At 42.0% G+C, this 12088-nt stretch overlaps 1 long non-coding RNA gene across 3 annotated transcripts in view; it reads right to left on the bottom strand.

The window, feature by feature from the left end:
- Positions 1–4373, bottom strand: part of LOC102168798 — a 111471-nt gene extending 107098 nt beyond the window's left edge. For all 3 annotated transcript variants that reach the window (XR_001917343.1, XR_001917342.1, XR_001917341.1), the window contains exon 1: positions 3790–4373. This is a non-coding gene — a long non-coding RNA (uncharacterized LOC102168798). The remainder of the gene's footprint in view (positions 1–3789) is intronic.

Below are 12088 nucleotides of genomic sequence, written 5' to 3'. Positions count from 1 at the left end.
GCTCTCATAATCAGGATTTACCACTTCTCAACCTTGTCTGAAATCAACTCAAGATGAATAATTTTATAATCTTAAAAGGTTCTAATTTCCAAGTTTTACTGTAGGATAAATTTTGTAAGACAGGAATAGATTCTGCAATCAGACTGAAATAGGTATGCTCTGTTCCATACCCCCGTAACACCTTAGCCAAGTCACTTTTCCTTTCTGAACCTATTTGCTGATTTGTGCAATGGGAGTGAGAATTTGACTTTCACAAAACTAGTAAGAAAATTAATGATGACAATACAGCATTTTATCAAAGAATAAACTGCAAAGAAAAAATGACCCAGCTTAATTACCAAGGTTGTGTGGATACATCTCAGGTTTAAAAATATCTGAAGAAGAAGATATGAATGTCAAACAACCAGACAGTCATGCAGCATTCGATACATGCAGCATTAACACTATGATAATAATGGAAGTTTAATAGCATACTGCAGATGACGGTTTTTCAGACATTGATATTAAGAAAGAGACAGGAGGGTGAGAAACCAAAGTATCTGAATCATATTCAGCATAATGTGTGAGAAAGAAATATTAATGCTACTACTACCTAATAAGAATTTCACAAGGATTAACGAGCTAATGCTGGTTAGCTTTACGGAAGAAAAAACAACGTACACACACACACCACAAGGCAGCAGATACCATCATAAAAATTAGACCATGCACAAAACAAGTTGCACAGAAGCAATGTGTTCTTGCCCCTGATAAACTATTTGCACTTAGCATTCCTGAAGCCACAGGATTCCTTCATTTGGTTCAGATCATGCAAAGACTTCCATCAAGAAAGGCTGTCCTGTATGACAAGGATGTTAACATCAGTGCCTGGATTTAAAAAATGAATCTCAAATTTGGGGAATTACTCTGAACACACATAAATTACACTCAAATAACAGGGAAAAGTCTCATTGAGTACACAGCAAAAACTACATCTACCAAAGGCTGCCCCAGAACATCAGCAAAAAGCACAGGAAGGAGACAGGAAGAATAAGGAGGGAGGCGAAGAAGTCACTCAGAATTCTAGCCAAGTTATAATGGGCAGCCTATAATTACCATAAATTAGTATCTTTAATTCAAGTATTATTATAACCGTTAATCTGTCTTAGCCTTGGCATTTAGTTAAAGATCAGTCAGGTCCAAAATATGTGTGGTGACTGCATCCCACCTCTTTCTGGGTGAGGAAGTGTAAGTGACAAATTTTGAATCTGACTTTCTCTTCCTATTTAGGGTTGATGAACTGTTTTTTTTAATGATCTGAAAGGACAGTGTGTTAGGAATGGCAGTGGCACACATGTGTGTATGACTTTACAGTAGCAATGCCCTTTTCATCTGTCTCAAGATACATGATTCTGTCAACTAATCCTGATTGGCATTGACCTCACTCTACAGATGAAAAAATTCAAACTCAACAAGTTATTATTCAGAGTTGCCAAACATGTGTGATAAAGAGAACCAGAACTCGAATCTCCATTCTTGCTTTTCATGTCATGTCATCTCCATCCAAGAATTTTCCTTTGATTTCACATATTCCAATTTATAAAAATAATAACATTAAATGTTACTGTCTCTATCATGCTCAGATAAATTTGGCTAGATGAAATTGATTATCTCTGTTATTGAGGACATATACACACGTACTAAAAATGGTGTGTGTGTGGAGGGGGGAGATGTGTGTAAGGAGTTGGCGTTAAGAAAATAAAGACTTTAGACGAGAGAAAGCTCACTAATTAGAAAATTATGGGTGCTCCAACATTAATAATCACCACCCCTATTACTTACTACAATAAGTAGCCTTAGTGAACTACTATATGTCACTTGTCCATGATTTCACCCACAATGTCATTATATGGCTAGTAAGCATAAACATATAGGCATGTATGCAACAGACACACACACACACACAACCTGACAATATATTTCAGTCATTTCTTAAATGAACAAGCATCTGCTTTCCCAGAGATGTTTTACTCTCTCATTCTGAATCAACTAACTGAAGAAGTGCAGAAGTTTTAAAAATTCAAATTTAAATGGGATAATTTTAATGACAATGATATTAAAGCTGTTATTACTAAAGAAAGGGTTGAGGGTAAAGGCCTCCAGGCGACTGATGAAGAGAATCTCTATTGCAATTATTTTGGCAAACTTGTACATGAGCAACCTACAAACCAGAAACCATGTTCTTAATACCAGACATTATTAGGGCAGGTAAATGCACTTGGGACAGTGCTGTGAATACTGAGTGCTGATATCATGATTTGCATCAATACTATCTATACCTATGTACCAACAGAATTCGGTATTTATTCGGTATTTATTAATGAGCAGGTATTTATTTTAAAATGTTTGAACTTTTATTTCAAAGGTAACAATGAGTATAAGTCTATACCATGTCTCTGGAGAGGTTTCTGGAAATTCTATCACACATGGAGACATGGTAGAAGTAAATGGGCTGGATAATCTGTGTATATTTCAGAGCAAACTCTCAATCTCCTGCTTGAATCCCCTCATATGCACTTACTTTTTATCTATTTTTGGCTGTAATTTTTCAGATTTCTTTCTGGTGGCCTAGTGAACTTTCACACACTTTTAAAATGGTCTCTAATCATTACCAGAAAAGCTGTTGTTTTACTATTTCTGCCAACAAGAATTCCCCAATTCACTGTTAAATTGAAGAGATTAAAGACAGATTGAAGAGCTGCAGATTTATTACCTCAGTTCTAAAACCTCTCCTGGCATGGCTCCAAATCACTAACTTTCACTCTTACTGACCTATTTGTGTCCAGCAGAGCCCACCACACACCCTCTGCCCCTAAGTGCCAGTCTCCTACAATCTATTTCACCTCATAAGGAAAGGTCAATATTTCCCTGTGTGTGCTCTTCACTATGGCACGTCAGGCAATGAGGGAGATCAAGGGTTGTTATCACAGAGGGTATTGATGTTTCCAGGACTAGATCATACTGGACAACAAACAATAATTCACACATCGCAAAGCTCCAGCTCTACAGATGCATACACATTCACACACACACACACACACACACACACACACACACACGGCCTTTAGAACGTAATACAGGCTGTTTCCAGGACTAGATCATATTGGACAACAAACAATAATTCACACATTGCAAAGCTCCAGCTCTACAGATGCATACACATTCACTCACACACACACACACACACACACACACACACACAGCCTAAGAATTAAAGATTTTAAAATTTAAAAAATAAAAAAAAAAACTTTTTTTTAAAAAGAACGTAATACAGGCTCTCTGTAACTTGCATCTCCTGTCATAAGGATGACACTAAAGGGCAATGACTGCCCATCGCAGTTCTCATCCACTTTAAACTTAGAAACATCAGTAAGCTTGGAGCAAGTAAACGGGAAATCACTTCAGGGAAACATCAGACTGCCCTAAAAGTTAACCCCAGGACCCCCGCATACTAAATACTTAATACTATCCCACTCTTTGCCTGGTCTTCAACTCCACTGACCACTGTGACAGGAAGTAGGATTCACACGTTAACTTGGCATTTCCCCTGAGGGCGGGTGCCTGGAGAAAGTCATGGAAGTCCCTGAGGGAGGGATGTACCTCCTCCCGAAGGGAGGCAGAGGCTCTATGTTGCACACTTTCCAGATCAGAAGGCTCCTACGGGCTTCTCCGCCTGCCCCTGCAGCTGGCTTTAATGCCCACCTCCCCGCACCCTTCACTCTGTGATCCGCCCCCCACCACTTTACTCACCCGGCTGGCGGCCTGGACAGCGGAGCTGCCTCTGTGCGGCGGGGTCCCTGGCGCCGCCACCGTGCTGTCAGCCTCCCTCCTCCACCCGGGCAGCCTGTGGCTTCTTCTCACGCTCGCTCTAGAGGCTCCGCGCCCGCCGCCCAAAGACCCCGGGTCTTCTACCCCTGCTCCATCTGCACCTGCTCCCCTTGCACCGCTCTGGGACGAGGAGGCGGGGCCAGGAGCCCGTACTCGCAGCGACTGGTGAGAGGATACCAGGGGAGGAACTCTGGCACCACAGGACCCGGCAGAGCCGCCGCCTCAGGCTCCTGGGGCGCGGGTGGCCGAGAGCCCCGCCCCGGCTAGGAGCGCGCTTAACTGGGCTGAGGAGCCGCTTCCTCGAAGCCAACTTTTGGCTTCGAGGGAGCGGAGACGAGCGGAGCGGGGGATCCCGGAGGCGAGGCGGCGTTGCGGGGTTCTCCGTTGGCCGAATGCAGGGGCCAGGCGCTCAGGACTTCAACTCCAGACAAGTTGGGCCGCTGTAGGGGCGGGCCGAGGCGTCGCGGATAGGTGGCGGCCGGCGAGGAGCGAAGCACCGCCACGAGGGCTGGAGTCTCGCGATATCACCAGGGCGCGGCAGCCCGCGGGCCCCTAGCGTGGGGCCAGGAAGGGCGGGGCTCGCGCACCGAGAGTGCATCTGCTGCGATTGCTGCCACGCTCCACCGCTCCGCGCAGCCACCCGCTCGCTGTTTCTCGCTTTATTCTCCTCTGATCTCTTTGCAAGAACCCAGACGTCCTCTACCGCCAGAACTCTCACCATTGTCTTTGGGAAGAGAGGGATTGAGGAGCTCCATTTTTGCCCCTTTGACTCTGTAAAGGGGCATTTGATCTAAACCGCAGCACAGGCAATGTGTCTTGGTCTGGGAGAGATGCCAGAGGGTACTACCGGACATGGGGCGGATTGTATGTGTGTCATAGATCAATAGATTGATCTGTCTTCAATTCAGTTCAGTTCAGTCGCTCAGTAGTGTCCGACTCTGCGACCCCACGAATCACAGCACGCCAGGCCTCCCTGTCCATCATCAACTCCCAGAGTTTACCCAAACTCATGTCCATCGAGTTGGTGATGCCATCCAGCAGTCTCATCCTCTGTTGTCCCCTTCTTCTCCTGCCCCCAGTCCCTCCTAGCCTCAGGGACTTTTCTAATGAGTCAACCCTTCGCATGAGGTGGCCGAAGTATTGGAGTTTCAGTTTCAGCATCAGTCCTTCCAATGAACACCCAGGACTGATCTTCTGTAGGATGGACTGTTTGGATCTCCTTGCAGTCCAAGGGACTCTCAAGAGTCTTCTCCAATACCACGGTTCAAAAGCATCAATTGTTTGGCACTCAGCTTTCTTCACAGTCCAACTCTCACATCTATACACGACCACTGGAAAAACCATAGCCTTGACTAGACGGACCTTAGTCGGCAAAGTAATGTCTCTGCTTTTGAATATGCTATCTAGATTGGTCATAACTTTCCTTCCAAGGAGTAAGCGTCTTTTAATTTCATGGCTGCAGTCACCATCTGCAGCGATTTTGGAGCCCAAAAAATAAAGTCTGACACTGTTTCCACTGTTTCCCCATCTATTTCCCATGAAGTGATGGGACCAGATGGCATGGTCTTCGTTTTCTGAATGTTGAGCTTTAAGCCAACTTTTTCATTCTCCTCTTTCACTTGCATCAAGAGGCTTTTTAGTTCCTCTTTAATTTCTGCCATAAGGGTGGTGTCATCTGCCTATCTGAGGTTATTGATATCTCTCCAGGCAATCTTGATTCCAGCTTGTGCTTCTTCTAGCCCAGCGTTTCTCATGATGTACTCTGCTATGATCTGTCTTAGATATGCCTATTAGCTCTTGCAAGCCAAGTTGCTTCAGTCGCGTCCAATTCTGCAACCCTATGGACCGTTGTCTGCCAGGGTCATCTGTCCATGGGATTCTCAAGGCATGAATAGTGGAGTGGGTGGCCATGCCCTCCTTCACAGGATATCGCCAACCAAAGGGTTGAACTCCTATCTCTTACCTGCCCTGCATTGGCAGGTGGATTCTTTACTACTAGCACCAGCTGGGAAGCCCTAGATATATACCTTGCTCCAGGGAACTTTCCGACTCAGGAATGGAACTGCAGTCTCCTGCATTGCAGAATTCTTCACCAGCTGAGCTACCAGGGAAGCCTCAGATATACCTATAAATACAGATATATTAGTTCTTCCTGCATATCGATCTACCTACTTACCTACCTATCTGTCCCTCTGTCTCTCCAATGGTAGTGATACTATGTGTATTTAGGGCTTTCTCCATAAGTTGCCATGCTTTGCTCCCTTTCCCTCACCTTCTATACCACTCACTCTGTCTAAAACCAGCCTTTTTGCATAGTCCTATGTGAAAAGTACTTTGCTACTAACCATGTTTTATATGTTTATATGGCATATACTTCCATGTCCTTCAAAACGCTACAAAGCCTTTGGGGGGGGGGGTTGCTCAAAAAGGAGCTTAAACTGTGGGCTTGGGACCATTTTGATTTCTGGGGATTAGCACCAAACCCAACGCTCCATAGGAAACCAGTAAGCTATTAGAGATATAGGTTATATACATCTATTAAATAACTGTTGCATAAATTCACCAATTTACTTGCATCAGCCGTCACTCTTCTAGGAGAGAAACACTTTCTCAAACCTTGGGATGAATTCTCCATACAGTTAGCAGTCTTTTATTTGGGCTCTGCCACTAACTTCTTTGAAATCTCAGGGAGGAGCCATACTTGGTTGCTTAAACTTGAAAATGAATGGGTGGCAAATGAGGAACACTCTACAAAATAAGAAACCGGTACAGTTTAAAAAAAAATACTACTATCACAAAAGGCAAAGAAACTGTAGAACTGTCCCCAATTTAAGAAGAGAAGAGGTGGCAAGAATACACAGAAAAACTGTACAAAAAAGATCTTCACAACCTGGATAATCACAATGGTGTGATCACGCATCTAGAGCCAGACATCCTGAAATGGGAAGTCAAGTGGGCCTTGGAAAGCATCACTATGAATAAAGCTAGTGGAGGTGATGGCATTCCAGTTGAGCTGTTTCAAATCCTGAAAGATGATGCTGTGAAAGTGCTGCACTCAATATGCCAGCAAATTTGGAAAATTCAGCAGTGGCCACAGGACTGGAAAAGGTCAGCTTTCATTCCAATTCCAAAGAAAGGCAATGCCAAAGAATGCTCAAACTACTGCACAATTGCACTCATCTCACATGCTAGTAGAGTAATGCTCAAAATTCTCCAAGCCAGTCTTCAGCAATACATGAACCATGAACTTCCTGATGTTCAAGCTGGTTTTAGAAAAGGCAGAGGAATCAGAGATCAAATTGCCAACATCCACTGGATCATGGAAAAAGCAAGAGAGTTCCAGAAGAACATCTATTTCTGTTTTATTGACTATGCCAAAGCCTTTGACTGTGTGGATCACAATAAACTGTGGAAAATTCTGAGGAAGATGGGAGTACCAGACCACCTGACTTGCCTTTTGAGAAATCTGCATGCAGGTCAGGAAGCAGCATTTAGAACTGGGCATGGAACAACAGACTGGTTCCAAATAGGAAAAGGAGTACGTCAAGGCTATATATTGTCACCCTGCTTATTTAACTTGTATGCAGAGTACATCATGAGAAATGCTGGACTGGAAGAAACACAAGCTGGAATCAAGATTGCCAGGAGAAATATGAATAACCTCAGATATGCAGATGACACCACCCTTATGGCAGAAAGTGAAGAGGAACTCAAAGGCCTCTTGATGCAAGTGAAAGAGGATAGTGAAAAAGTTGGCTTAAAGCTCAACATTCAGAAAACGAAGATCATGGCATCCGGTCCCATCACTACATGGGAAGTAGATGGGGAAACAGTGGAAACAGTGTCAGACTTTATTTTTGGGGGGCTCCAAAATCACTGCAGATGGTGATTTCAGCCATGAAATTAAAAGACGCTTACTCCTTGGAAGAAAAGTTATGACCAAGCTAGATAGTATATTCAAAAGCAGAGACATTACTTTGCTGACTAAGGTCCGTCTAGCCAAGATTACGGTTTTTCCAGTGGTCATGTATGGATGTGAGAGTTGGACTGTGAAGAAAGCTGAGTGCCAAAGAATTGATGCTTTTGAACCATGGTATTGGAGAAGACTCTTGAGAGTCCCTTGGACTGCAAGGAGATCCAACCAGTCCATTCTGAAGGAGATCAGCCCTGGGATTACTTTGGAAGGAATGATGCTAAAGCTGAAATTCCAGTGCTTTGGCCACCTCATGCGAAGAGCTGACTCATTGGAAAAGACCCTGATGCTGGGAGGGATTGGGGCAGGAGGAGAAAGGGACGACCGAGGATGAGATGGCTGGATGGCATCACTGACTTGATGGATGTGAGTCTGTGTGAACTCCGGGAGTTGGTGATGGACAGGGAGGTCTGGCGTGCTGTGATTCATGGGGTCGCAAAGAGTCGGACACAACTGAGTGACTGAAGTGAACTGAACTGAACTGAAGAGAACGGAGATAAAACGTGTGATCTTGGATTGGATCCTAGAAAAGGAAATGAACATTAGTAGATCAATTGGCAAAATTTAAATAAGGTCTATAAATAGTAGACAGTATTATATCATACTTCATTTCCCAGTTTTGAAATTGCACAGTGGTAATAATCACTGCAGATGGTGATTGCAGCCATGAAATTAAAAGATGCTTACTCCTTGAAAGGAAAGTTATGACCAACCTAGACAGCATATTAAAAAGCAGAGACATTACTTTGTCAACAAGGTCCGTCTAGTCAAAGCTATGGTTTTTCCAGTGGTCATGTATGGATGTGAGAGTTGGACTGTGAAGAAAGCTGAGTGCCAAAGAATTGATGTGTTTGAACTGTGGTGTTGGAGAAGACTCTTGAGAGTTCCTTGGACTGCAAGGAGGTCCACCTAGTCCATTCTAAAGGAGATCAGTCCTGGGTGTTTATTGGAAGGACTGATGCTAAAGCTGAAACTCCAATACTTTGGCCACCTCATGAGAAGAGTTGACTCATTGGAAAAGACTCTGATGCTGGGAGGGATTGGGGGAAGTATGAGAAGGGGACAACAGAGGATCAGATGGCTGGATTGCATCACTGACTCTATAGACATGAGTTTGAGTCAGTTCTGGGAGTTGGTGATGGACAGGGAGGCCTGGCATGCTGCGATTCATGGGGTCGCAAAGAGTCGGATACGGCTTAGCAACTGAACTGAACTGAATATAATATTTGTGGAAGCTAGACAAAAGGTATATATGAATTTCATTTGTGCATCATTTTGTAGTCTGGTGCATTTTTGAAATTAAAAAATGGTATGATAAATATATAATAAAAGGTTTGGATTAAATGACCTTTACAACATTTTTGCATCTAGAATTCTCTGATCGTACGAATATAATATCTACCAAGCCAGTTCTCCTGCTGCTGCTGTTATGAAGTTCAAAAATCAGATTTAGGGGAGGAAAAACAATTTTGAAAATTACAAAGTATTTCTTAAAATCCAAATATTTGCAAGAAGACAGTTTATTTCTAGAAGGGTGAACTGTCTTCAGATTCCTTTGTAGTTTTCATAAAACTAGTTAACAGTCTTTTTTTTTTTTTTTTTTTAGTTAACACTTATTGCACATGTAGGTACTCAATATTCAATAAATGAGTGCTAGAAAGATAATAGCTATAATAACAAAGTTTAAAAGATCCTCTTCTAAATATATATTTTGTTTCTTCCGTGGTAACTTCATTGAAAAATACAATGGCTAGATCTGTGATGGTGCCACTCTGAGGATAACAAAGTAACTCTTATTCATTAATAACTAAACTTTTTATAGCATGTTCTCTTACACAAATTCTTTTGTAAGATGTGTTTTTAGAATAATCTTCTGAGTTATTCCTTACAACAATCTAAAATAAGAGCAAAAACAAACAAGGCAGTTATCTCACCCATTAAATTTCAATGTTTCCATGAATAAGATAGTGTTCTAAATAGTAGTTGAGTTCATTCATTAAAGAACCTTGGAATATTCTTCATAAATATCTTTATTACACATAAGTAAGGGCTTATCCATCAAAAACCAAGTACACAGCTGATACAGCAACATGCCCACCAGTTGTGGTCAATACATGGAAGAAAGGAAACTGTGATCCTCTTCCTTCCCCAAACCACTAATGCTATTTGTTAAAACCCACAGGGGCTGTTTATTTCTCCTCTCACAATGATTTTAGAATTTGCAGAAGTATTTGTTTAATGTCTTTTCTACAAACCTTCCAAAACCTTTCTTTCCATGCAGAATGGAAAACACAATTACAAAAAACTAACCAAACTGATCACTTGGATCACAGCCTTGTCTAACTCAATGAAAGTATGAGCCATGCCATGTGGAGCTACCCAAGACAGATGGGTCATGGTGGAGAGTTCTGACAAAGCGTGGTCCACTGGAGAAGGGAATGGCAAACCACTTCAGTATTCTTGCCTTGAGAACCCCATGAATAATGTCAAAAGGTGAAAAGATATGACACTGAAAGATCAACTACCAAGACTGGTAGGTGCCCAATATGCTACTGGAGAAGAGTAGAGAAATAGCTCCAGAAACAATGAAGAGGCTGAGCCATAACAAAAATAACACCCATATGTGGATGTAACTGGTGATGGAAGTAAAGTCTGATGCTATAAAGAACAATATTGCATATGAATCTGGAATGTTAGAGCCATAAATCAAAGTAAATTGGGAGTCAAACAGGAGATGGCAAGATTGAACATCAACCTTTTAGGAAACAGTGAACTAAAATGGACCAGAATGGGTGAATTTAATTAGGATGACCATTATATCTACTACTGTGAGAAAGAATCCCTTAGAAGAAATCCCTCCTAGTCAACAAAAGAGTCAAAAATGTAGTACTTGGGTGCAACCTCACAAACAAACGAATGATCTCTGTTCATTTCCAAATCAAACCATTCAATATCACAGTAATCCAAGTCTATGCCCAACCACTAATGCTGAAGATGCTGATGTTGAATGATTTTATGAAGACCTACAAGACCTTTTAGAACTAACACCAAAAGAGATGTCTTTTTCATCATACGGCACTGAAATGCAAGAGTAGAAAGTCAAGAGATACCTGGAGTAATAGGCAAGTTTAGCTTTGGAATACCAAATGAAGCAGGGCAAGGGCTAACAGTGTTTTGCCAAGAGAACACACTGGTCATAGCAAATACCCTCTTCCCACAACACAAGAGATGACGCCACACATGGACATCATCAGATGGTCAATAAGGAAGTCAGATTGATTATATTCTTTGCAACTGAAGATGGAGAAGCTCTATAAAGTGAGCAAAAACAAGACTGGGAGCTAACTGTGGCTCAGATCATTAATTGCTTATTGCAAAATTCAGACTTAATTTGAGAAAGTAGGGAAAACCACTAGGCCATTCAGATATGACCTAAATCAAATCAGTTACAATTGTACAGTGGAAGGGACAAATAGATTCAAGGGATTAGATCTGATAGAGTGCCCGAAGAAATATAGACAGAGGTTCATAACATTGTACAGGAGCTGGTTAAAATAACTATCTCCAAGAAGAAGAAATGCAAAAAGGAAAAATGGTTGTCTGAGACCTTACAAATAACTGAGAAAAGAGAAACAAAAGGCAAAGGAGAAAAGGAAAGATATACCCATTTGAATGCAGAGTTCCAAAGAATAGCAAGGAGAGATAAAAAAAAGTCTTCCTAAGTGATCATTGTAAAGAAATGGAAAAAGTGGAATGGGGAAGACTAGAGATCTCTTCAAGAAAATTAAAGATACCAAGTGAACATGCCATGCAAAAAAGGCTACAAAAAGGACAGAAATGGTATGGATCTAACAGAAACAAAAGATATTAAGAAGAGGTGGCAAGAAAACACAGAACACTACAAAAAGGTCTTAATAATGCAGATAACCACGGTGGAGTGATCACTCACCTACAGCCAGAGAGCCTAGAGAACAAAGTCAAGTGGGCCTCAGGAACCATCACAATGAACAAAGCTAGAGGAGGTGATGGAATTCCAGATGAACTATTTCAAATCCTGAAAGATGATGCTGTGAAAGTGCTGCACTCAATATGACAGCAAATTTGGAAAACTCAGCAGTGGCCACAGGACTGGAAAAGGTCAGTTTTCATTCCAATCCCAATGAAAGGCCCTGCCAAAGAATGCTCAAACTACCACACAATTGCACTCATCTCAGTTCAGTTCAGTTCAGTTCATTTCAGTCACTCAGT

The sequence above is a fragment of the Capra hircus genome, chromosome 26 (genome assembly GCF_001704415.2).
Source record: "Capra hircus breed San Clemente chromosome 26, ASM170441v1, whole genome shotgun sequence".
Lineage (NCBI taxonomy): Eukaryota > Metazoa > Chordata > Mammalia > Artiodactyla > Bovidae > Capra > Capra hircus.
Note: the sequence above shows the minus strand (reverse complement) of the source record. Positions and strands in the feature narration are given on the sequence as shown.